A 26,758-nucleotide genomic window follows, 5' to 3' on the forward strand; every position below is an offset into this window, starting at 1 on the left:
TGCCATTATATATACCCTTGTGGGTTATTTCTTTGTTTGGTCCATTATCCTATTTGTCTAATATGTTGTGTGACTCCTCCTGCTTACAACTTGGCCCATCACAAACTATAAACAGTGATTATCTTGTTGAAAGCGCCCCCCCCCCCCCCCCCCAAAAAAAAAAAAGAAAAATAAACTTTTTCTTTGAAAGGATAAAAACTTTGAAACATGAGTTTAAAATTTCCACAGTCAGAACAACAAGAGAGCCTTTGTATATCGTTAACAGGTGTTGAACTATGGAACCATTTTAATTGTGTAAATAAAGTAATTTCCAAGCACAAATTATATTCTAGAAGATGGTCATCACATTAATAAAAATGCTTGCTCTTTTGCATGCAAATCTGAAAAGCTCTGTACTAATTATAGCTATATTGGATCAATCTATTTATCAAGAAAGTAGACTGTTATAATTAAGCTAATATCTTAAGGAATAGAAAGGGATCAGAGTGATGCTGCAAATGGAGTGGGTTTAATTGAAGTTTATTTTTCTAAACACTCCTTTGGTTGTGTAAATACTATTTGCACTTCACTGTTGTTCTTTTGTTGTCTTTTTCTTTTGTAATTTTATTTTTCCTTTTGTTGAATGTTCAATAAATTCAACCTCAAACTCAATCTTAAGATAAAATAACCCACAATAAAGTCAATCATATTGCTCAACAAATAATAATAGCAAAACAAAAAAAGAGACTGAAACTATGCATTGCTATACATACCATTAAGTAGTTATCTACCTGATACATTCAGTCATTCATTTTTAAATGCTTCTCTCAATCTAAAACACAGCACCAAAATTGCTACACTATAAAAAGTCTATGAAACCTTGCTGGAGATAATTCTGAATATCTTTATCATGCATGGCCACCAGGACCCCCTTCTATACTGGCGGGCATTCACTTTTGGGTGACTCGGGCAACTAACTCTGAAATGGCCTGAGGAGCCACAGTAGAGACGGATTGAGGAAAACATCTTCATTGCTCGAGTCACATGGGTTCTTCAAAAATATACTGGGGAAGTTCAGTTGGACTGCTTCTTTTCATGCTTTCCTTACCAACTGAACCCAGAGCTAAAGGGAATGGTCTGGAGCTCCTCTCATTCCGTCTTTTTTGTAGTCAGTTGTCTATGTGTCTAATCAAATAAATGAGATCCTCTGAGGTTCTAGGTTCATCTCTATTAGCCAACTCATGTTTAATTTTCTCTTTTAGCATGTGGTGGAATGCACAGTTAAGTGCGGATGAATTTCACCTTGACTAAGGCGCAACTGATAGGAACTAGGTAATTGGTCAGTGGTTCGCTAAAGCAGCCACTGGCCTATTACCCTGTTTAGTGACCACTTCCTGATGCCGGACTCCTCACTAGCCTTGGGAGTCAAAGGTATGTTTAAACAGCTCCAGAAGCTGAAAAAGTGAACATATTTTGGGTAAGTAACCCAATAATGAGATCTTCCTAGAGTCATTGGGAAATGTGCCCACCGATGTGCCCACCGGAAAAACATTAGAGAAGAAAGCCCCTTCCTTGTTCTTAATCACACAAGGCTTTGAATGTAGGCAATAGGAGGAGCAGGAGTATTCTTGGTCAGAGCATTCTGTCACAACTAGGTTTTCTAATAGACTCTGACAGGGGCAGGAAACATGGAGGTGGAGAGTTGTTTTAAGAGGTTTATTGAAAAAGTTTAGTGGAAAATCGAATGATTGGGATGGCTCTGGTCGCAGAATGAAAACAGAACGAACAGAATGGCTTTAACCACTGGCAGGAGACAGGCGAAAAAGTTTTGACTGAGCCGTAGCTGGCTTACTGTGAATGTTTGCTGGCATGTCCAGAAGGGGTTGAGCTGCAGCACAGATAGCTGAGTTTGACAGTCTGTATGGCAACTGGTGCATTCTGGGAACGGTTTATGCCGGCATGGAGGATTCAGAGGATTGAGAGGCAGACAGGTTTGCAGCGAGGGCTTGTGATGGATTCCTACCTGGACAGGAGTGCTGGGTTGCAGGGTTTCTGGCTTCAGCACCGCTGGCTTTGGAAAACTCTTTCTGGAGCTTGGAGGTGAACTGCAGCGTTTATGGAACAGGGGTTTGACAACTTGCTTTGTTCTTACAGCCGACACCAGACTGGGGCTGAGGAACTGCCGACCGATGCCCGAGAACAGAGAACATAAGGTAAGTTCCTGAAAGAACTAGCAGGATACTAAGAACACGATTCTTGGAGCAAGAGTCTAGTCAGGTACCTCTCTGAATGAGCAAAGCTCCAATGCATTTCCTCTGTCTCCTGCTCACGTTTATGCTCCCACTGATCAGAGTAGATGATGAGCACCTTACAGTCTGCCAGTCACACGCTGCAAGGAGAGAGAGAGAGAGAGAGAGGAAGAACACAAGCACAACTACACAGATGTACACAGATCTGTAAACCTGACAATCAATGCTTTAAAACTGATTATTTGTTTAGGTTGAGCTATGGGTTTATTTCCACACACATAGTGAAACGAAAAAAGCATTTCCTCTTATAGATTCCTTCTGGTTTAGCTTTTTATTCCCACAGTTAAATGTTTCATAACATCAAATATTTTTTTTTTTTACAAATCAACATAAGAGTAAATACAAACAGTAGCTTTGAAAAGTTTTTTTTTTTTTAAGAACGATATCAAGATTAATTTAAAAACATTTTACCACCCTTGTTAAACCATGAGTTTATTTTGATTAATCACATCGTTAGGTTTAGTTTCACTCAGTACCCCTGGGTTTGATTACTTCCTGACCTGTAGGTAAGATAAGTTAAAATAGAATAAGGGAGCCTTTATTCATTCCCCAAAGGGGAAGTTGAATCTTTACAGCAGCAGTAAATGGTGCACATCAAGAAAGAGAATTTAAAGGAAATTATTAATAAAAACTAACAGTGCAAACAAAAAAAAACACTATTCTCTAAAGTAAGGTTAACACAAACAGGAACAATGTATACATTAAAAGAAATGTAAACATTGGTATTATTGTACATTAATCTGTTTTTATTGTAGAGTCTTATTGCTGACAAGAGGCAGGGCTCCTCATAAGCTGAAGGTGACTCTGGCTCTTCTTGTACAGGGTATTGGTGTGTGGGGACGTGTCCAGCTTAGTGGTATTTATACTGCCAATGATCAAGATAATTATTTAAATAGAACACAAAGTTACTGGAACTAAATCACATCAGTCTAGAAGGGTTAAATGTTGTTTCTAAATCTTAGGGACTCCAGTTAATCACAATGAGATCCAGATTCCATGAATGGAGAAAATGTCTAAAAGTACTACAGGCCTCACTTGCATCAGCTAAGGTTAAGGGGTTTATAATTCAACAAGAAGAAAGACTGGGAAAAAAATGGCCTCCAAGGAAGAGTCCCAAGGTCATCAGTGTGGACCACAAAGAAAAAAAAAGGTCCGTTTCACATTTACTGAACATCTTGATAATCAACCAAGGTTTTTGGGAAAATATTCCACTGACTGGCAGGGCAAAAGTGGACATTTTTGGAAGGTTGTGCACAGTTACATCTGGTGTAAAACCAACATAGCCTTTTTAGAAAAATAACATTATACCGTTTGTGTCACATATCAAACATGGTGGCACTTGGGTGATGACCTTAAGCTACTGCCCTTCTGTTTCCTGTCTTGCTATGTGTGCTGACATGAGAGGTAATGTGCTTAATTTTGTAAAAGATCAAGTCTGTTAATGTCTTTAAATAATCTATGTCCCTTTTGATGTTCTACCATTCAGAATAGAGCATGTATAATGGGATCAGTGGATCAAGGGCCGAAATAGCACAGCTGCTCATGATACCCCACATAACATCGTAACAACAAATACCAGGCAGATTGTGCATGTTGATGCAATATGACACTTGCACTGTTACGTTTTTTTATTAATTACATGAATAAAATATTTCCATTACAAAGAAAATTACCTCAAGACTCCCACTTGCTAATCACACTTTAATCCAATAGAGTATTTACTTTAGACTAGTTTAGTGAGGTGAAACAGTCATGTAAAACAGAATAGCTGTGGCATGACAGTTTAGTTAGACTGTCTTCTGAGACCTTTTGCTGCAGGCAGAAATCATGTCTCTGTCATTCTATATCATCAATTTTAATTATCCTCACAAGTGCTCAATCTGCTTCAGGCTGCAGAGGCAACGACAGAATCTGGGAAAAAAATTCCTCTAATCTATCTGGGACATGAAGTGTGAGGTGAGACCTCCTCTGTCACACCCCTCCCCCATCACTCGCCATTCGATGAGTACACCAAAAGCCAAACACATAAAAACGAGGTTGTCAGACGTGTTCATGGATGAGCATATGTGCAATGAAATGACCAACTACTTAGATATATTTGAAAAAAGAAATAAAATGCATAATATCCAATCTAATCAGTCAGTTTGTACAGACTGTATTTGATTCAGGTATTTTCTTTTTATTTCTCTTATTTAATTAATTTGTTGTGTTGCTCCAACATCCCACTTGGTAGACATCAGGAGGTCAATATGGTATTGCAAAGGTCCCGCTCCTCCTCGCCCATCTCCTGCTGCAACTGAACACCACAGACATTTAGTGGTCATTATAGCAGCCTCAGGTCCCTCTGTTCTCAATAGCTTAGCAGGGGTCCTATGGGCCACTGCTCCACCTGCTGGGTTGGACCATCTCCATTTGCCAACAGATCGTAATCCACAGTTACTGTTTGCACAGTTCTCTAATTAAATTGCAAAAGGTTAGACTGGCCTAACAACATGAAAATGCTTGACTGAGATATCAGAGTTGTGCAAAGACAAATAATTCTACACTAAATCAAACCCGAATGTGGAAACTTGAATGTTGCTATATTTAAAAAAATAAAAAAAAAATAAAAAAAAAATGGTTGGAATGTCATTGGTCTTTAAATCAACGCACATACATTTTTTAAGTTGCGAACATCAATAGATACTTAGCTAATTTGAGGGGGAAACCAGATTTACTCCCAAACCTACCTGAAACCTGAAATTCTCCACAAAGTTCTCAGTTGATAAGAAAGTGTGCATTTCATTCATTGGAGCCTTGGGTCTTTACATTAAAGTGTGAGGTGCAAACATATCTCTACACTATAGGCCCGTTTACACTACACTTTTTTTAACTGAGCCGAGGCCAGTCCGAGCTCGGTAACCGAGGTAACTCTTGTGTGTAAATGGTCAGCAGACTGAACCGGCACCGCGCTAAACATAACCGGACTGCGCTAACTGCAGACCAGTTCCTGAGGAGGTCTCAGACCGTTTTTTTATCCCTGTTTTCTGATAACGAAGAGCGCATGAGCAGACTGCGTCATCCCCTTACAGTCAGCTGACTGTCCGCAGTTTTTTTCCGGCATGTCTGGCTGCACGTCCCGATTCACACTCCATTCATACAAATTTCAGACATTCATAATAATACTAGCTTCCATACCATGCCGAGCAATTTCCAGAGATGATTCTGCTTAGCAGTGTGATGAACCTCAGTGTCTGATGTTGTTTCCTGCGTCTGTAAATCCTTATTAGACGTTTGTTTGTCCTATCCACGTCCCAAAAGCCGACTCTGTCTAACCATAACATCCTGAATGTTACGGGCGCCGCCATTTTGATTTGCTCTGTCCCGCCTTCAATCCCAGAGAGCAGCAGTACCGCAGATCGTCACTAGGAGGCGAGGAGCAACCAAGGAACCGGGATAGTGTGGTGTAAACGGTGGTCTCAGCTTGGTTAACTGATCCAAGCTCGGACTGGTCTCGACTCGGCTCGGTTCAAAAAGTGTAGTGTAAACGGGCCTTATATGGTCTAAATTGGTACTGAGATAGTTTCCCATTTCACTCATTAAACTCACTCACCAATGTTGTTCCGGATGCTGCAATATCTTTTTTTTTGTTTTGTTAATACAGTCCTTTACAATGGTAATACTGCCTTGTCATTTTTAAGATTTTTTTTGTCATTGTTTCCTCACAACCTGGACTTAACCCTGAATGTATTTATTGTAAAGCAAACAGAACAAAACAACAGAAAACTTCAGTGTGCATAACTGTTTACCGTCCTAGGTCAGTACTTTGATGAGACATTTATTGTAGCAATTACACCTGCAAGTGGCTTTGGATAGATCTGCATGATTTTGTCACATCTTGCCACTGGGACTTTTGCCCATAACTCAGGGCAAAACTGCTCCAGCTCCTTCATGTTGGATGTTTTTTTTTTTTTCCTTGTGAGCAGGTTTTCAAGTCTAAGCACAAATTCTCAACTGGATTGGGGTCTGGACTTTGACTAGACCATTACAACACATTTATTTGTTTCCCCTTAAACGTCTTGAATGTTTCTTAAGCAGTATGCTCCGGTTCACTGTCCTGCTGGGAGGTGAACCTTTGTGTCAACCTCAAACCACAGGCGGATTGACACAGGATTTCCTCAATGTTATCCTTGTATTTTGCACCATCCAGCCTTTACCTCGACCCAGGCCAGTTTCCCAGTCTCTGCTGCTGAAAAAAATAAAAAAAATAAATCCCCACATCATGATGCTGCCACCACCATGTTTTACTGTTTGGATGGTGTTCTTGGGGTAATAGGATGTTTGCACCACACATTGTGTTTTCCTTGGAGGCCGAAAAAGCTAAGTTATAGCCTCATCTGACCAGAACACGTTACTCCCATCTAATTAGGATTTTTGTGTGTGTATATTTAAGACAAGGACTTCCAAACAAGTCCGGCAACTTAGTATAAGTCTACAAATTAATACAGTCACATTTTACCATATAAAACCTTAATGCTACAGATTACAAGGCATTTGTTTGAATTTGTAAAGATTCATTGGTAAGTAGGCTCTAAATAACCCTTTAATGCTTTTAAACCAATTCTGGAAGCTTTACCAAATATATACTGCATGGTTGACAATAAGCCTCTTAAAGTGACACAGAGAGTGAATTTAACATTAGCTTAGCTCTGCTTCACAGCTCACTTTTAGCTTCTGTTTGATGATATGATATTCAGCTGTTACAGAAAAGCTGTGATACTTTGTGATATTTTCCAGCAGTTGATGCCATTATTTACTATACAACCAGAGACTCTCAGTCAGAGCGTCGGTGATTGGAAATCTCTAGCATACAAGCCCACAATATGGTTAAATCTAATCGAGGAAAATTGCATGCATTTTTAGGGATCATTAAGTTATTAGCATCACTGGAGGGGGCAGAAAAACACTTGAAAAAAAATCTTGTTGCTAATTGCAATCAATTTTTTCCTTTCAGTCAGATTCTTTCGTATTCTGCTCTTCATGGATTTGTTGTGAAGCTTCAAAGATCTTATCCTAATACCAGCAGCTGCTCAGTGCTGTCCTTCCAGTAGAAAAAATTCTAAACATATACCGATCAATTTTCTAGTGTTCAGCGCAGCCCAGTCAGGTTCCTCTACACATGCAGCCTCGGGGATGAAGTTCAGGCATAAATGACCAATAAGAAGACATAATTAATAGAGAATGGGTTGGCATATGATTGGCAACTCCAGAAAAGCGAAGCAGACAAAATGAGAAACTGATAATGAGTTCCTGCACTGGTGAGAAATTCCTCTTGCTCCAGGCTAAAAAAAAAAGGAAAAGAGCTTTCCCTGTCATAAAAAGAAAGGATAAAAGAAATAAGTTAGAGAAAATCACTGGCCAGCTTTTATGTTTCACTCTGTCAGCTGAGTGTCAAGGATTTGCTGTCATAAAGATAGTGAAGCCTCAAGAGCAGATGCTTACCAAGAATTAATCAGTTTAGGGTTTTGGTCCTGAACATAAAATGTCAAACATTGCCTCTCAACACTTGTAGGTGATTTCTTTGAGCCCAACAACACAATAATCCGACTCTTCTCTTCTGTTGAAGGTCAAAGTTGGTCAGTGAGCCAAGAAATACCATATCAGAGCTGCTTTCCTCCTCCATTTCTGCGAGTATAAATTATGGAATTAGTGTATCGATTGCCCAGCATGGCTTCGAGCAATCACTTTTACAGCTATGACAACATTATTTTATCCTACTTTTCCCGTATTATTATATGTTGTGTTTGAGTTATTCCACCAGCATGAGAAGTGACAGCCTGAATTTATTCAATAAAGTGATGCACTTAGGAAAGTCAGTGAGGCAAAAAGCAGAAGACATGGCATGAAGGAGAGAAGCAGCAGTCCTGCTTGTAAGCCTGCCAACCTAAATAAAGAAAGATATTTGACCAAACAGGACGCTGATCAATAGATTTATACAAACACAAGCACGTCGTTTGTAATGTGTTTGGAGATAACCTCACAGTGTTACTCATGGGGAACAGCGGGAGTGAAACAGAGACATCATAAATTACACAGATTAGAATTTGCAAGGTTTTGTGGCACAAGATTGTGAAAAGCAGTGTTTCTAACATGTTCACAAGTAGCTATTTTTAATACTATATTTTAATCAGGATATTAGACTTTTAAATTTCAAGAGTAGCCACCAAAATACCTGCACAACAAAAAAAAAAAACAGTAATTAGAATTATAAGTATACATAAAATATATTTAGACACTTGATATTATGATAACGTCAATGACAATATAACCGATGTCATTGAAACCAGACTGAGGATCTGAAGTTCAATCCAGACACAGTTGCATTTAAAAGGTTTATTTAAAACAGAAACCTAGACACAGTCAGGGAACCAGTGCAGAAGCAAGCTGGTTTCTACTTGGCAGTGGTGAGAGCAAGATTTACTCACTGTAGAGATCCTTTCATAAACCAAGGGACAGGCGAGGGTCACATATAGATAATTGAATTATACAGAGCGACAGTGGTGCAGGAGTTAAGGAGTTCATCCTTCTATTGGTGGGTTGCTGGTTTGATCCCCGTACCGTGTGCCGCTTCGTTCACACAACGCAAATGACTCATGGTCAGCCAGTTTAACTGTCTTGACATCAGGACATTAATTTAATCTCAAGGAGGCTTATCCTGGTTAAAAAAAAAAAAGGTTCATAGATGGAAAGAAGGCCGTCTTCGTTCACAGCGCTTTCAACGACTCACTACTGGCCTGCTTCATTTGTTCACAATCACCCCATGTTGTAGAAAATAGTTTTCTACTAAATAGATTATTAAATCTCTGTGCCCTCCCCTAATTAATATTTAAATTCTAAAAGTAATTTTTAACTCCAGTGATATTGAAAATCTAAACATTTAAGAGATAGTTCCGAATATTTGAAATGATGTTTGTTAAAAAGTCATAAGCACTTTATACTTCACCTTCCATAGCTAACATATGGGGTGGTGGTGGCCCCGTGGTAAGAGTGTCCTGGAAAGGGTACAAGTTCCCCTATTCGAATCCCACAGACTGCTATTCTGAATCCATGAACAGGACCCCTAGCCTCAGAGTGCTCCCTGGGCGCCACACAGTGGCAGCTGACTTCTCCCTAAGGTGTAGGGTAATGCAGAGAATGAATTTAATTAGAATAGGCAAAGATGATTATTATTGACTCTCTTGGTTTCTTCATGCAGAATAAATCCAGATTAGTTGGTCCCTTAAGCTGAACGCTGAAGGGTACTAGAGGTACAAAAGGGACCAAGACCAAAGCAGACTTCTACGATGTTGACCAAACTTCTGTCTCAACATCTTCTTCAGGTATTTTACATGGATTTTATTTCATGAGCCTTTGAATGTTGTCACTTTTGCAGTGGGAGATTATTTGTGCAGCTATATTATCATTTAAACCTGAAATGGAAGTTAGAAGTGGCCCATCACCAATATTCTCCCTTTGATTAACACCGACTGAGAACAGAGTAACTGATATAAAAGTGAAGCAGTGCAACAAAACAAAAATATCGTAGAAGTTTAAGTTGATGGTATTTCATAGATTTTTATGCAGCCTTATTTTTGTCTTTCATCCTAGAAATACCTCACATGTTCTCTTTCTGTTTCGCACAGAAGGAATACTAGTTCTAGCACCTTATTTCCCAGGTGAATAATCATCAGCGTCTCCGTAGATACTCTCCAAATGCAAGCACAACAATAGTATAAAGATTGCTAAATTGCCTTTGCTTAAACCTCCATGAGATTTTTAAGATTGGAGTTATTTTAAGATGGTAGTCTGCTTTCCTCTGGGCCACTCTCGGGTTAGTTGTAAGGCTTTATCTTCCAGGACTTAGTATCAATACTAAATAAAGATGCCAAGTGATGTATCTACTGCTGGTAGGACATTAACTGGTAGGACCTAAACATATCTAGTTTTCCCATTGAAAGTTTACAACTAAAGTGTTCCATGTTATGTTATGTTGTGAATGCTTTCAGATGTCTTCAAATGTCTTTAAATGAATCTGTGTTCTCAAATCAATCTGGGAAATCAGCATTTAGGGGCGAAGCGATGCATCCGTTGGCACATGACAGACAAGTATCTGTGCTCTGCATTGCATCAGAATGACAGGACCCAACACGAGTAATCTGACACATCTTGATCACAGCACAGTTCTGATCTTTCTGTCAGACAAGGGATTAAAACAGAAACACAGGGCTAACAAGGGTCACAAATGAAATTTCAAGAAAGTGACACATGACAGGACAAACAATTAAGTGTCAGTACGCTGACCTTGGGGCAACAGTTTTACACCATGACCCGGTGAGCATTAGTCATTCCACCAGCAGCAGGAGAGGGGGGGACTTGGGAGCCTCTCTCTGCTCTTGTTAATCCAATGCCATTAGCCTAGTGCTGTTCATTGTTTAGTCATTATGATTAAAAGATGTACAGCACTATGGAAATCGGAGAACTCGTGATTTGTCATTGTCCTACAAGCCTCCTACAGAAATTTGTACATGAAGCAGAAGTGTAGTTTTTTTTTTTTTTTCTCAGGCTCCTCGTATGTGAACACCCACTTTTCATAACATTTAGAGAAGGAGCATCCACGGAGATCTCTTCATTGCTCATCTGTAACATCTGTTTCTATTGTGGAAACGGAACCTCAGAAATCAATGATGTAATTATTCATGCAGAAGGAGAAAAAGCTATGTTCTGCTGAGTATTGCTTTTAAAGAAGGCAACTAAACAAGCAGCAGCTGCACTGTAATCTGTCAAAGCCTACTGCTAATTCTTCAGGTGGAGAGGACTGAAGCATTTTTTGACTCAGAACAACCCCTATATAAAAAAAAAGTACACCCACTATCCATTTTTTTGCCCTTAAAAAGTATAGCTTGGCTGATTCGCCTTGCCCTAGTATATTTGTACCAACAGTATGACCTCGAAGTTCTCTGAAACTATACAGTATTTACTTGAAAGAAAATTGTAAAAGGGTATGTATTATATGTAACTATCAATAAACAAAACATTTAAGATTAATCTTGCATTATAAAGATACAATTCCATCCATCCATCCATCCTACATTGGCTGACAGGTCCAGGACAGGAAACCTAGACGTCTCTCCGTGGGAAGGGCCTGGAAAGTATCAAACTCAAATACTCAACGGCCAGTGACCTGCAACTTTAGGATGCATCTCTTGCCCTACTCACCTGAATCAAATGGCTTAACTACCTCACTCGTATGCAGTCAAGCAGAGCTCTTCTAATGAGCTCATGCTGGAGTTAGGTTTTTAGAAGCAGAGATGCATCTAAAGGTTACAGGACACAGACCCTGAAGGACCAGAGTTTGAGACCACTGCTCTAAGGTAAGACGGCTATAAGGAATCCTAATGCATGCTGGGTAGAAGGTGAGGCCGTTGGCCCCGGCATGCTCTTGGTCTAGTTTTCCTGGCGTCTGGGACTTTATAAATTTGTTGAACTAAATGCCATCACAAGCAAAAATCATCACTCAAAATAACACAAAGATCAGTGGCACTACTGATTTTTTATTCTATCAAATATCAGGTAAATATAATGTCTAAATGTGCTTTGTAATGATTGTAGACACTGGCCAGCTTGGTCTTAGTTTCCTGTGACAGCTGGTGATTCTTTCTTGTGATTCTCTGTAATCCACTTTTTATTATGAAAGAAGTACTGGTATATTTTTTACAGAAGGGGATGAAAAAGTTTTAGACCGCACAGGGGCGTATGGTGTAATGAAAGCAAAAATTTAAATCACGAGTTCAAATACAAGATTTCCTGATTTAAAAGCCCTACTTGAAGCGACCTTTTCAGTTCTACAAACTTGAGGATACCGTGCCTTCAACTTTTATTGGCACCCTTGTAAAGATGAGTAAAAAAAAAATCAGAATTAATTAACTCTAAAAGCATGAAATAAAGTTTCTAAAGTTTCATAGTTTTTTTTTATATCTTGATCCACTAATGTTAAAATAAAATGTAATTAATTGCAGAAGACTTAAAATATTAAAAAATGTGTTTGAATTAACATGTGACCTTAAACCTTCTTGGGTCATGTGAATATACAGCACAATTAACTGTTCAGTTTGGCAGCGTAGAAAACATTTTATGGGGAATGATGCTGAACCGGAAGATTAACTTTTCATGCAACAAGGTAGCAGGCAATGATCAAGTGTAAGCGCTTTGCCTCACACCCTAGTATACCTGTGTTGATAATGCACACAATTATGTAAATGTACAAGACATGACCCAAATCTGCTCAATGTAAATTAATGTATTTTACCTTTGAGATAAGTTCTGCCAAACACTGAGTAATGTTAGCTGTTATATAATTAAATCTAATCCCACTTCAGAGTAACATGATAGATCTTATTGTGGGAAAAGGGAACCTTATTTTCCTAATTGCAAGTACAGTTAAGTAACACGGCACAATAAAAGATATTTCTGTCGTGCCTGCTTCAGTAATTTAATACTATAAATGACAAACTAATGATTAATATAATGAAGGAGGAAGATGTTATATGTTTTCATGTATTTTATAGCAAATTTCACTTAAACTTCATTCAAATTGTACTATAACTAGTAAGTGCAAGCAACAGAATTAAACTATATTTATTTATTGATATAATAATAAAGGAATATAAGATAGTACAAAGCTTAAAATATAAAATAGTAATCAACAAGTAATTTATTTGCCCTCTATTTCACCATAATGTTCATAAAAGGTAGTAGGATAAACAAGAAAACATCTCTTTAATGATTTAGTTTGATTTATTTTTATATGACTGAGACTTAGATTTAAATGAGAATTTAGGCACTTTGTCTAATGTTAACAGGCTAAACCTAGCACATAAAAATTAGATCACAGCACAACAGCAATAAATCCTGACAAATGTACGGCTGAATCAAAACCATACAAAGCAAGAATACGGGGCTTTGCAAGCAAAAACAAACAAAACAAACACACAGAAGTTTAAGAAGCAGATAAGTGGGGTTACGGCCGCTACAATATGAAGCTGGAAGGTTGACTGGATGGAAAACAGGGGGCTGGGGACACCTTTTTTAAGCCACTTCCCCTGCAAACAGCATTATCTTGATTAAAGTTTAATTAAGGATCACATTTGGCTGTGCCTTTCATAGCGATCTACATGAGCAGATTTCCTAGGGCTTAACTTTATCGCTGGGAAAATCCTCCTTTATTACTTTCAACCTGTTGTAAAAGCTGTTGGCACGGAGGGACGGCTGCCTCATTCACTGGCCTTGTTTGCTGCTGGAAAAATCCTGCGTCTCAGGAGATCTCCCCACAGTGGTTCAATTTAATATCTGTCCTATCACTACAAGGCTGGGGCTCATTATTAATGATACTATTCATTAATTTCTTGTTGGGCTGATGTTATTTATTAAATTATTAAAGAAAGCTCCCGAGACACTCGCACGTAATGAGGGATGTGTCCTCCTTCCATAACCCACCCCAACCTACCCACATCCCCCCTCGCTCCAGCACTTCCCCCTTTTGCAGAATGGATGGTGGGTGGAATTACCTCACTCGGACGCTGATAGCCTGCACACCCTCATTAGTCGTTCTCCAGGGCTGAGTGACACCATAAATCCATTCTGCACGTCAACCAACGGCAGCCATATACAAACGCACGCGGCTCACCTCGGTCCGTTAATGAGCCATTCCCATGCACATTGACTAGTGTCCATCCAACATAACTGGACAGTGTTTTTTGGAAGTGCTAAACTGCAGCCGTGGTGCAGATTTAGGACACTGAATTATAGTTTCACGTCTCATCAATAAACTATCACGCAAAGAACTTGAAATTGAGATTTAAGTAAAAAAAAAACTACTGTCCATTCATATAATGAGAAATAATTAGGGTCGTGCTGAATGTTGTGACATTATTGTAATGCCTCCAGCCGTAAAAAGAAAAAAAGTTTCCCCGGATGACATGTTTTTTTTATTTTTTATTAAACGAAGAACTGGAGCAAAAGTAAATAAATTCACTAGAGAATTGTTAATATGCGCTATCTGGCCTCTTTCTGATGTAAACCCAAGGGGTCGATTGAAATCTCATTTACAGTTGGGCTGATTAGCTTGTATGTATAAAATGTATGTGGCTGTATTTAGTTTTTGATGCAAACCACTCACATACAGCCGCTTGTAAAATTATTCACACCCCTTTAACTTTTTCGTCCCATTACAACCAGAGATCTTTTTGTATTTTACTAGTATTGAGATATTTCAACACAAAATAATTAAACATAGTAGTGGAGTAAAAGAAAAGCCTACATGATTTTAGCAAGTTTAGGGAAGCTAGTCAGAGTTGATGGGAAGATTAATGGAGCTAAATACAGAGTGAACTTGGAAAAAAAAAAAACTCATGGAGGCTACAAAAGGCTTAAGACTGTGGCAGAACTTACCGTAGGACAATAACCCTAAACATGAAGCAAGAACTACAACAGTTCATGCTTTAGAATTGTCTAGATTTAAATTAATTAGATATTTTTTTGCAAAACTTCTCTTTCCAATCTGCCTGAGTTTGAGCTAAAAGTACAAGATGAAAATTCAGTACCTAGACGTACAAAGCCCATACCCCCAAAGACACCCAACTTCAGTGAAAGGTGATTCTACATACTATTGAGTCCTGGGGCTGACATAGGCAATGAACATTGTTTTGCAAAAAAAAAAAAACAATAAAATAAAATTACAAAACCACATATCAGTTTAAATAAATCACATTGAAATGTAATATAGTTCTTGGCTTTAACTTAACAAAATAGAAAAAGTTTTAAGAGTACTAAAAAACTTCTGTAATGCTGTTTATTTAGCTAAGGTCACAAAAAAGTGACCATTAAAAAAAAAATCACAACAATAATAAATCATCCATTTGTTCCCCATGCATTTGCCCAGTGTATTTATTTTGTTACAACAAAATTCAGTATCAGTAAAGAACAGACATTTTATTTCAACAAATTTAGAATAAAGATCGAGGCAGCTTGATACAAAATAGGTCTAAGTGACTAGTTCAAGAAGCTCAAACTATAGCGATCGCATTGCTCCATGCACTTAAATCCATGTTCACTGCCTCTTTTAAAGCCCTAGTATAAGTGGCTACCCACAGATATCCAAGAATCCATTAATCATAATAATTAATCTGATCCAATTATATTGCAAAGAAAATAACAAATTGCAGGGGAAAATAATGATCTATCACTGCCGTGTCATAGGGATGTGGGACTAAAGCAGTAATTAGACATAGGGATTTTAAATAGTACACACTGTGCAAGCAGCTGATGGTTCTTCTGTTTCAATCTGATGATGTAATTAGAGACAAAGTTGAAAACAGTGTTTTTGCTGGTTAAACTAAAGAAGGTCTAGATAGAGGGTGGGCCATTCTTTTACAGACAAGACGTACAGGTAATTAATATACATACATATATATATATATATATATATTTATTTATTTTGGGGAAGTGGGGGTGGGTGGTGCTGGGTTTGGAGCTGACCAGGCACTGGGTATTTTAGTCTTATATCTCAGCTTTTATAACTGTTTTAGTAACAACAATAATAATAATATTAATCCTTTTAGGTAAATATATATTACTTATTTAAGAAAGCCGAAATTTTTCCAAAAATAAATTCTTCTTTAAAAATGCAAAAAATATAATATGGTTACTTGAGCCGTGGACAGATGCTGGTGATGCACATTGACTCTGCAGATCTGTGTATATACTGTATGTAGCAGTAAAATCAAACATGCTAAAAGGTTACATTTAATTACACTTTAATTTAGTTCATCAGCAGGCCAACAGTCACAGAATATATCACTTTTAAAAGACCAAACACAGGCAATTTTCCAAAAATCTAATTCAGTGTATTTCATTTGATATCAAATTTATTCCATCAATTACAACAAAGCCCACGACAAAGGGTATGGCCACCAAATATCCACCAACTCAACTGCCATTTGCAAGAGCGCTGTTTTGAAGATCTAAATAGAAAGTAAACAGCTGTAACTAAATCTGCAGTTGTCACAATATCTGTAAAATGTAGTATTAGCTGGCTGTTGCAGTTAAGTAAAAAGAGCTTGTTTTTAGACCGTAATAGTTAACTTCTTCAAACATGTAAGGAGTTCTTTAAGTTGAAGTTGTTTTCCACCTATTCTTCACTGTTTAAAAAATATTTAAAAGAAAATTAACAGCACACAATATATGTACATTTTAGTGTCCAATGAAATCTGTTCTGATTCCCCAATTCAGTTTTATATCAAAATACTGTTTTAAATTTTCAAATTCTCAATTTTTTTCAGTTTTCTTTTTTTTTTTTTTTTGTTATTTTTTGGTATTGTTTGATATATTGCAACACAAAATGATTAAGCATAGTAGTGGAGTGAAAGGAAAAGTGTACATGATTTCAGCAGTTTTAGGGAAGCTTGTCAGTTTTGATGGAAAGATTAATATAACCATTATAAAGGATCATGTGGTTAATAATAATAAAAAATAACAGCAATAGTGAAAAAATTGATAGAATCAATTCAATAATTTTATATTTTTTGTAAATGCAAAAGTCGAACGGTATGTTATTATAAAGTATTTTAAAGCACAGTATAAAAAAAAGTCCAAGGATTCCTCAGTGCCAGGATACAAAATTGAAATCTGCGAAAGTTATTAGTATTAGCCATGATGTTAAAGAGTGGTCAGTGCACATTGCTTAGGTTTATTATATTATTTTTTTCATATGAGGTGAGATAAACCCCATATAAGCGGGTCTACATCAAATATCAAATTACTTTTCAGTTCTTCTTCTACAGAATAGGCCATTGGCAGAGGTCTAGCACATGCTTAGATGATATACTGCCCCCCAAAGGTTAGCTGTAAAAAAAAAAAATCCCAGCTGTTCCATTGATTGTCAGACTTTACCACTTTATAAATTCCATAAGATTTGTCCATATGAGTGTTGATTTTAGCCTCTGCTTAGTAAGTAATTTCAGTTTTCATCTTCCTGTTGACCTGACACAAATCAATACATTCAGGTTCAGATTTAAACCCATTTAGATTCTGTAAAAATGTAAACATTTGTTAAGCAGGATCTCTACAATCAGGTTTCATTAATACTCTAAAACACTGAAAGAGACTCGGGAAACTTCGTATAAATAAAGCATTTTAAGTTTTAGTACTGACCGTTTTCCTCAAGATACCATATACAATCCACAGCATTCTGGCATGCTGGACTGTTTGCATTTGTAACCTAATTACAAGAAAATATTCTAACAAGCTGATTTACTAAAAAAGAAAAGAAAAAATAAATAGCAAAGGAACAACACGATGTAAAAAGAACAAATGGTTCTGGAAGAAATAAGAGGAAAAGGGAAAAAACTCAACTGCTGGCTTCTCATGAGGACAGAATTAATCACCTGCCTGCCTCGTCGGTCTCAGCACTAGGACCCGAAGATGGAGGTAATAAGACAAGCCCTTGAGGGACACAAGGCCGAATATAAATATCAGCTGCTGTGCATATGCAAATCACTCCTGGGTTTATTTATTTTTTAATTTCTTCTCAAAGGCTCAAGTGTGCTAATATCAAATAGCAAGCTTTTAGGGAGTGTTTAATGGCTGATGGTGGGAGGTAGGGGAGCGGCAGACTCTGGAGCGAGTGCTGGTTCATGAGTAATTAAGGGGTGTTTTGCTGAGCATAAATAATGCTGTTTGTATTGGCTCTACGGAGGAGTGAGGCACTGAGAGAAGAGAGGGGGAGGGTGGAGCTGGAGGTGAGGTGGGTTGGCAGTGGGATGTTGGACGGGAACAGCAGGGGTTAACCCCTCAACACACCTCAGTTCACCACAATCACAGAAAGAAATGAGTGTTGTGCAACTATAGGTTTAATTTGGCTATGAATAACTATTAATAAGTGCCAAAGGCAATTATTTAAGTTAGTCATTTTAATCAAAATGATCAAGTCAGGGCACCACCTGATTATCAGGAAATAAGAGCCCAAACCGCTCTCAGTCTCCTGTCAGTTATTATTTCATGAATACCTGCCTGGTGAGGTGTGGTATTTATAAACAATGGATGAAGGAGTGCATTCACCCACTAGCGTTCTTAAACAGCAAGCTCTACACAAATAGACAGAATAAACACAAACACCTCATTTCCAAAACATGCAAACGTGTAGGCAAATTACTTCATCTTCTAGTTAAACACTTTTATCAAGAAGCTCTTTAACTAGGCTTTTAACATTTAATAAAACCACAGAGTGAAAATGAAAAGAAATTCCAACTGATCTTCCCAAATACAGACAGCATCCTAAGTGTCCCACCATAGATAAAAACATACTCGACAAATGTTACTGAGCTTTAAAAGATGCATATCATGCTGTTAACATGGCCGATTTGGGACTTTTCTGATCATTCACTCCTCACTTACCACTGGAATTGTTCCTACTCTCTTTACTCATAAACTTGTACTTCCACCACTCCACCTGCTCAGATGCTTTTTATCTCTTAGCCAAAACTAAAGAAAAGTTGGACAAAACTATTTTAGTTCATTGGCTCCCAAGGATTTACTTATGTTAATGTTTTCCATGTGTGGGCTCTGTGGAAAAAGATCAGGCAATGTCAGCTAATCAGCACAAGATGCCTCCCTTCACCACAGAGGACTCTGACAAGCTTCTACAGAAAAAAAGCTGTTATTGAAATAAATTAATTTACTTGAAGTGAATGTGGAGGTAAACGCTGAATATGGGAACGGCACAACTCTGCCGTTGATTTCAAACAGTGACAGCCAGCTCAGCAACTCGGCCAACAAACAGATCTCCAATGGAATTCCACTACAAAACAGATTTTCTCCATTTTAATACATGATACCCAGGAAAATAGTCAATCAATGGTATGACAACAATCTAAATTAAATCATTCTAAATGGTCCTCTTCTAAGCTGCCAGAGAAAGGGTAAGACACAAGGCCAAAAACCTTAATATTATGCAATGGAGCTGTGAGAGGGATTAAACACTTCTGTACCAAGAAAAAACACAAAACCAATTATCTATGACTGTAACCTGGTGTCTGAAATCTCAGAGAGCCTTCTAAAGATCATGAAAGAGCACCCGACTGGAAAAACTCAGACCATACACTGAAGCCTTGGGTGATGTCAGAACACAATCAGAAATCTTGAAGGAGAGTTGTATTTATCTGCTAAATAAAGTTGAAGGTGTTAACGTCAGAGGGGAGAGAAAGACAAACAAACAAGCCGTCTCTACCGGGAGGAAAGAGTGGTTGTTGGACTGCAGTGTCAGTGCCCTGTTTTTAACATAAAGCGAAAATAAACATAACTGTTATTTTGAATTAACTACATCCGTTTTAAATCCCCACTTCCTCATGAATTATATCCACCTGGTAATAATAGCCAATATAGACTCTCATTTTCTCCCAGTTATTGCTACTTTTTCTTTTCTTGGTTACTTTCTCTTCCCTCTCGCTGGGCAAAGAGTATGAATGGTCCTCCATTTCAATAGAGAACATCGAATAGAATGATATATGGTTGTCTTTGCTTGTTTACACTCCTCCACCGACAGCACGTGTTCATATAAGAGACAGATAGGGAAAACTTGTATGGCGGACAAGTTTGGCCCCTTTCAACTACTGAAATCAGAAATAGCGACACAACATGGTGCCTCCCAATGGGTGCACCTGTGACAAAGTGGTTCAGTTTGTGTTCACCGTTTGTCCCTTATTCTTATTTCTGATTAATTTACTTTCTGTAGCTGGCCATATTGCGTAAATTTAAACATTAGTTTGCAGCTCTGCTCCAATTACTATCCCGTGTTTGTTTGTGTTAGCATTAGGTAGCAGTTTCCATCTATATGTTTAGGTTAAAGCTACTATTGGATTATTGGTTGAACTTGTTTATTTGGTTTCAAAGTATATTCATATTTGTTAACCTTTGTACTCACCATTGTTTGTCCCTTGTAGATCTGCAGCAGGGCAGGAGTATGGGAGGGGCCGGCCCAGTACTTCCTGCTTAAATGTCTGAGTGATGTCACTGATTGTCTGGCTGGGTTCTACCAATTAGAGGGTTTCTTTTGGAGTATTGCTTTGTTTTTTCTTTAAAGTAACTTTTTGACTTCTCTTGTATTACATGGTTTATTTTGCTGACCATTTTATTATATAGAGGAGTTTGTAACTCAGCTTAATAATTTTAATTTTCCTTTTCCCTGTTTAATTGTGGTTTGGTCCACTCAAGTGCAGGTGTGTTCCCACTTGATTATAAAACAGAGCTCTTGGAAGCTCAGAGAAAGGAGAGGAGTGTTCAGAATCCTGTGGCAAATAAAAGTCTTCAGAAGCTGGAACTGTTGACTGAGGCTGTTTCTTCGGTTCACCTTGCTGACCCTTGACCTCACTACCTTACAGCACCCACAACTATGTATTCACAGTATAAACTACTAATTCTAAGTTATGAGAACGCTTTCATTTTTGATGTGAGGTGATTAGACTTTGCCAGAATATGTATTTATAAAAGTAATACTTGATTTTTGCTAATTAAAAGCCAAATTAGTTACACACTGTCCCTTTAAGTTTCTTGAAAATATAAGTAAAATCTCATTGTCATGAAGCCATTATTGTTTATTGCCTCATCTTGACACCTCGACCTCATAGGTATCCTTTAACGCTGTACTAAACTGTTAATCTATAATGAGAAAATGTGTTTCTCTGATGGCTTACTTCACTCAGAAAAATATAATTTATGCTCTCCCTTTAGCAAAGTTAATTTTAAACTGGAAGTCATTTGCTTATAAAATCCCTTCTAAAACTGCTTTAGGATTTTAAACCCTCTTTAGGCGGAAATATTTAGACATAAAGAACAATAGTGGATCTCTTTTGTTCTTTCTTTTATGTCATGTGTTCTCATTCATTTATTGTATGTTCACTTAAGTTTGAAGACATCAAGTGACATTGTTAAAGGAAACTTAAATGTTTTTCTAATAGGTCTTATATTCCTTAGTTTAGCTGGATATGCATCGTATGTATCTTACACTTTATTAAAACCTGTATTATGATAAGGGTTGTGCAAATTCACAAAGGTCCTCAGAACGCTGCGTACACTTTTAGTCATGTCGGAGCTGGTAATTTTCACTGGGGGAGGAAATAGAGTTACTTCCTCACACATTAGTAGATGAGTTGACAGGCCAAAGAATATACTGCACTTGAGCACACTAATGGTCAGTGAGTAACTTCCCTCCAGAACATCACCACCGGAGACACAGAAGAAAAATCCGTTTATAGCTCCTTTCTTCCACCATGTTCACCTGTGCTTGAATCTTTCACTGTGTGTGTATGTGTGTGTGTGTGTGTGTGTGGGTGGGTGGGTGGTGGGGGGGGGGGTCTCCTTGCAAAGACATCTATTCCACTGGTGATATTTTCCCATAAAGAATCATGAAATTTAGCAATTAAGGGTTAAATTGCTACAAGTCTTTATATGTAATTAGAACAGAATGTGGACTTTATTTCCCACCAACATTTATCATGTTTCCTGTTAATACAATCAACACAGCAGGAGAAGAGCAGTAGATTTGTCATGAGAGAGACTCAAACCTCAGGAGAAAATAAGTGATTCTAAACGGTGCTCCACTTCATGAAAGTGTGTTTCAATATCAACCTCGAACAAAGGGAATAAAGACCTCATTCTGCAGTTTTAGAAACCACAGAGGACCGCACTTTTGAAAAGAACTAGATTCCACAACACAAGCTTGCGAGTTCCTCTGGGTGCAATTATACCATACCTTTCTGATACCAAGTGGTTTAGGTAAGAGGGACAAGGGGACAACCTCTTCAGTGAAACAATTTAGCTGTCATGGCTGTCTGACAGGAAACAGTCTTGTTTGGGAAGCAGGCCGATCCCCCGAGTCGACAAATACTTGTGTTCGCCGCAAAGAGCTAATACATCAATCTGGTTTAACAACCCTGTTTTATAAGCAACTGTTTAACTATCAGACAATACTATAAATAAGTACCTTGTGAAAAAAGTACCAATATAAATTACAGATGAAGCATTTATATTTAATGTACATTTTTAGAAATTCTCTTAAGAAGGAAGAAACTTTGGTGTACCTGAATTAAATAATATTGTTTCCTATTCTACGATTGCATGTCTTGCTGGTCTAAGGCAAGCGGTAAAAGCAAAAGTGTTTTTCTATATGGACAACATGCCCCTCTGGGATATAGAATATAAATTATTTTCTAAGGAATTTGGGCAAGTCAAACCAGAAGAGGGTGATTCTCCACTCAAACAGTGAATTCATTCAGCAGACTTATTTTAAAATAGGTTGTGGCTCTGCTGAGAAGCCCAGCTTGCTTTGATGATGGCCCTACAGCTCATTTACATTACTGGGCCATTTGTCTCCTATATTGCTCATGATAATATTTCACAGAAAGCACAATGGACCAGCACCCAAAGATTATAACGAGAGCCCAAATCCTCACTGACTGTGATAATTTCGCATTAGAAGTTGAACAACTTGAATTCTGTGCCACTTCCTGCGAACCGACGTCCCGGATATGTCTGCATGTGGTGGTTTTTGAAGCACTGACTTCAGGTGCGGAGCAAGGTTATGAATAAGCTTTAAACTCTTTAGTGGGTTTTGTTTCACAATTATCTCAAGATGACACTTACCCCTGTTGTTTTTCAGAACTTTCTTTCTACCACACTTTTTCCTTCCACTCAACTTTCCTCCAGTATGATTGGATACAGCGCTCTGACAACAGCAAGCAGTGACCTTTTGTGGATTATCCTCCTTGTTTAGTGTGTTAGTGACTGCCTGCTTGACTATTGTAAAATCAGCAATTTTCCCCATCACTGTGTATTCCATGACATAACATTTCTTTATAAGAAACATATTTGTAATTGGTGCTGTGCATTTTAATCATTTTCCAAAACTGTTTTTTCGGATTATGATCAACTGTAAACGTAAATTAACAGAAATAAATTATTTACAATGCATTACACAGTGTCTAAGAATGTAAGGATCTGTATAATAAATAGATTTCACTTTTTGAACTGACTTACTGCATATTTCTATTTTATTGAGATGCAGTTGTAGCTTTTATTTATGATGACATATTCAATTAATTACAATATGTGTTCTAATGGGGATTGCATGTCAGAGTAGACCGAGTGCCTTTTGAAAATAACAAGTTTTAAGTAGGTTTTAAACATAATTTTTCCAAAGCCCAAATATATACTGTAAATTGTTTGAATTGGTCTGATGTGATATTCTGATCTTAAATGGTGTGTTTTTATAAATTGTAAGAAAAAACATCAGTTCTTCTATAGTTAATGTAGATAACGTGTTTCGCTTATTTAACTGAGTTGCTGAAATAAACAGACTTTTTAATAACATGATAATTTACCTAATTAGAACTTTAGGACTTGCAGGTGGAAATAGGCCAGATGCCAAATTTGGTGCAGCACACGTCTTCTGGGTTTAAAGTTGCTGTAAAATGGTCCTGAGGAAACAAACTCAAACTTAACCCTATTGCAGATACATGAACTGATGCTGATTATGCTAGTTAGGTGTGCTGATAATCTAAGAAAGCTAACAGAATAGAAGTTAATTCCACCATTTTGGTCTGATAACTGCACTCTCCAAAGACTTGTTTACTCGTTAGACTTTTAATAAGCCGAAGTATCAAAGCCGACTCACGCTGGGATTGTTTATGACTCGCCGGGAGGTACTGTAAAGCTAACAGGGACTGGCACCACCTGTGCCCCCACCTCCCAGCTGCCAGTCCTGTGCTGTGGGGCCCGTCCAAAAGCGCATTAGCAGAGGCCGTGACTGGAGCTCCACTAGCCCTGGTCATGCTGGGGAAATGTCAGCCACAAAAACCAGCCAGGTCCACTGAGCCCTGAACCTGGCTCTGGCGCCCAGCATGACATGATCATAGACGGCGGTTGTGACACATGTAAGCAATGACTCCACACAGCTATCTGATCAGCATTACGCCTCTGTCAAAAGGCTCTGACTACAAGCGCGTGATGGGAACTGCGATAGGGCTCCCTCACTCCCATACAGATCACACAAGACGGTGGTGACTCCAACTCACCAAAAAGCCACCTAAAAAGCCAATCTATCAAAGAATCTATTTAAACTCTTTGTTTAATATTCCTTTTTTTTGATGCAATTATTTCTTACGAACATACTAGTAAGATTTAAAATTCAGCAGAGAAAAAGAGGCATTATTTGTCGTAATCCAGTGTGCGCATCAACCATCAATCATCGGCATCAGAATTGCCACAGTCTGCTGTCAGGGCCTATTACTGCTGAATTCATTTTCCTCAATTAATTCAAAATCTAACCCCCTGGCTGCTACCAATGTATGTTTTTATATCCATCCACCCACCTATTTGTCACAATGGACCCAGTGACAGTACAGTAATGCATTCATTATAAAAATGAGAAACAATAGTCCACACATATCATTAATTAAGTCAGGTCTGAAAAAATGACAAATAGGCGACAGCAGTGTGTTGTGCACTGCAATGACCAATAGAGTAAAACTCCATACAGAAGACATGTTAAATGTTAGAGATGTTTCTTCACCTCAAATAGAAAAAGATTTTGAGATAAGACTCCTAATTACTGGGCAAAATGTTTTTTGCCATATGACTCTATGCCACCCAAACTAAATGAAGAAAAGAAAACCGTATGAGACTGATTTTATCTTTGTAACACCGGAACATCAGGATGCCAAAAACAAACTGCTATTCTTAGGACGTTGTATACCTTTAGTGGTTCATGTTTTTCTTGAGGATGTAAGTAAAATTATGCTATATAGAATGTATTATATGTGATTTAAAATAATTGGTTTCAGAGTGCGTTATACGTACTAACATAAAATAATGAACACTGACCTTTTAAAATTGAAAGTTTATTACATTTACTAAATTATTGAGTAAATAGTTATTAGTAATAAGTAAATAATTTAAGAATCATTATTTTTAAACTAAAAATTTTTTTTGGTTAAATCATTACCAGTGAAGAAATATAAGAAATAAATGTAATAGTATACTGTTGTTTTGAATGTTAAATTTAAATATTATGAAAACATAGTAGTTTAAGCTCTTTTTGAGCTCATAAATATAGCGCTCACAAATTGGATCACTTGAATAAAAAAAGACAAAGAAATGTCATCAGACTCCATTACTGTCTGATCATTAGTCTTATCTGTATCCCCCACCCCACACACACAGGCACAGATGTGAACATAAACAGCAAAATAACAAGCACTTATAATTAATAAACTGGACAAAGCAAATCTCCCCTTATCACAGAGGCTACTGTATCATATTAAACAACGGTTTCGTCTTGTGGAGCATAGGCAGACTTTCATGCCTAAACTGTGGCGTTTAAATCAATTAAGTGTAACATGATTTAACTTCAGGATATCATTTGAAAGTATAATTGCCAATAGGGATTAAAATGAACTCAGTGGGCTGCAGTATCACCCCACTGTGCTCCTCATGTCGGGAAATATCCAGTTTTAAGGATTAATTTGCATATTTGAGGAGAAAGTCTTAATCTAAGTCTTAAAGGACATTAAAAGAAGAAAAAAAAAGGGAGAACTTGTTCGCCATCAGATGCCACTTGACTAAATTGTTCACCGTGAAGAATTCCCAATTACATCTTTCCCCGTGCATGATTCCAATCGCCTCCGTGGCCGTGCAGGGAGCATTTCACTGCGCATATTAATTACAAAGGAACTTCATGGTGATACTGGGTCGCAGGTTTGCAGTGGCCACGCTTGCTAAGACAGGTCATTTGAGCTGAGGAGTGAAGCTTTGTGAGCCTGCTGTGCGCACCTCCGCTACAGTCAGGAGGCAACGGGTTGCAGTGATGGGGTACTGATGTGATTACCAGTTCAGTAATAAATGCCAATTTCTCACTGGCTACTCCAAAATTCCCTAAGCAGTTCACATTAAGATTTAAACGCATTTATTGGATTGTGTTTATGACAGATTAGAAACTAGTAGGAGCCAATGATTAACACCCATTATGGTCCATAACTAGCATTTATCCACTAAAAATGATGAACAACTAAAAAACAATTGTTGAAATCCCTGGAAATTTTATGAATATAAGGGAATTGACAAGCACAAGTCATGTCCAGGAATCCATCCAACCGAGTCTCTTGATGACACATTTTCTGTGTCTGAACAGAAATTGTTTTATTTGGAACTGGTGGTTTTAGATTGCACAGAGCCTGGTAGAAACAGTGATATGTTGTCCATTACATGTCGGTAGCACATATAAATTTAGTCAACAAAGGACTGGCCATGCTGGCCTTATGCCTGGAAGGAATCACGCATACCTCCAAATTGCGCATAAACTAGTTGCTACGAGACTGAGAGTGTTTTTTTTTCTTCTTTTTCTTCTT

The 26,758-nt window shown here is 37.8% G+C and overlaps 1 long non-coding RNA gene across 2 annotated transcripts; it reads right to left on the reverse strand.

Annotated features, from left to right (window-relative positions):
• Positions 1–1,727: 1,727 nt before the first annotated feature.
• On the reverse strand, positions 1,728–20,448 carry LOC110369249. 2 transcript variants are annotated; one of them, XR_002428849.2, is made up of 3 exons: positions 20,269–20,448; positions 2,261–2,368; positions 1,728–2,158 (listed from the first exon to the last, which is right to left on the reverse strand). It is a non-coding gene; the product is annotated as an uncharacterized LOC110369249 (long non-coding RNA). The 2 variants fall into 2 exon arrangements; XR_002428848.2 differs by having other exon boundaries at positions 20,281–20,447.
• Positions 20,449–26,758: the final 6,310 nt, after the last annotated feature.

The sequence above is a fragment of the Fundulus heteroclitus genome, chromosome 7 (genome assembly GCF_011125445.2).
Source record: "Fundulus heteroclitus isolate FHET01 chromosome 7, MU-UCD_Fhet_4.1, whole genome shotgun sequence".
Taxonomy (NCBI): domain Eukaryota; kingdom Metazoa; phylum Chordata; class Actinopteri; order Cyprinodontiformes; family Fundulidae; genus Fundulus; species Fundulus heteroclitus.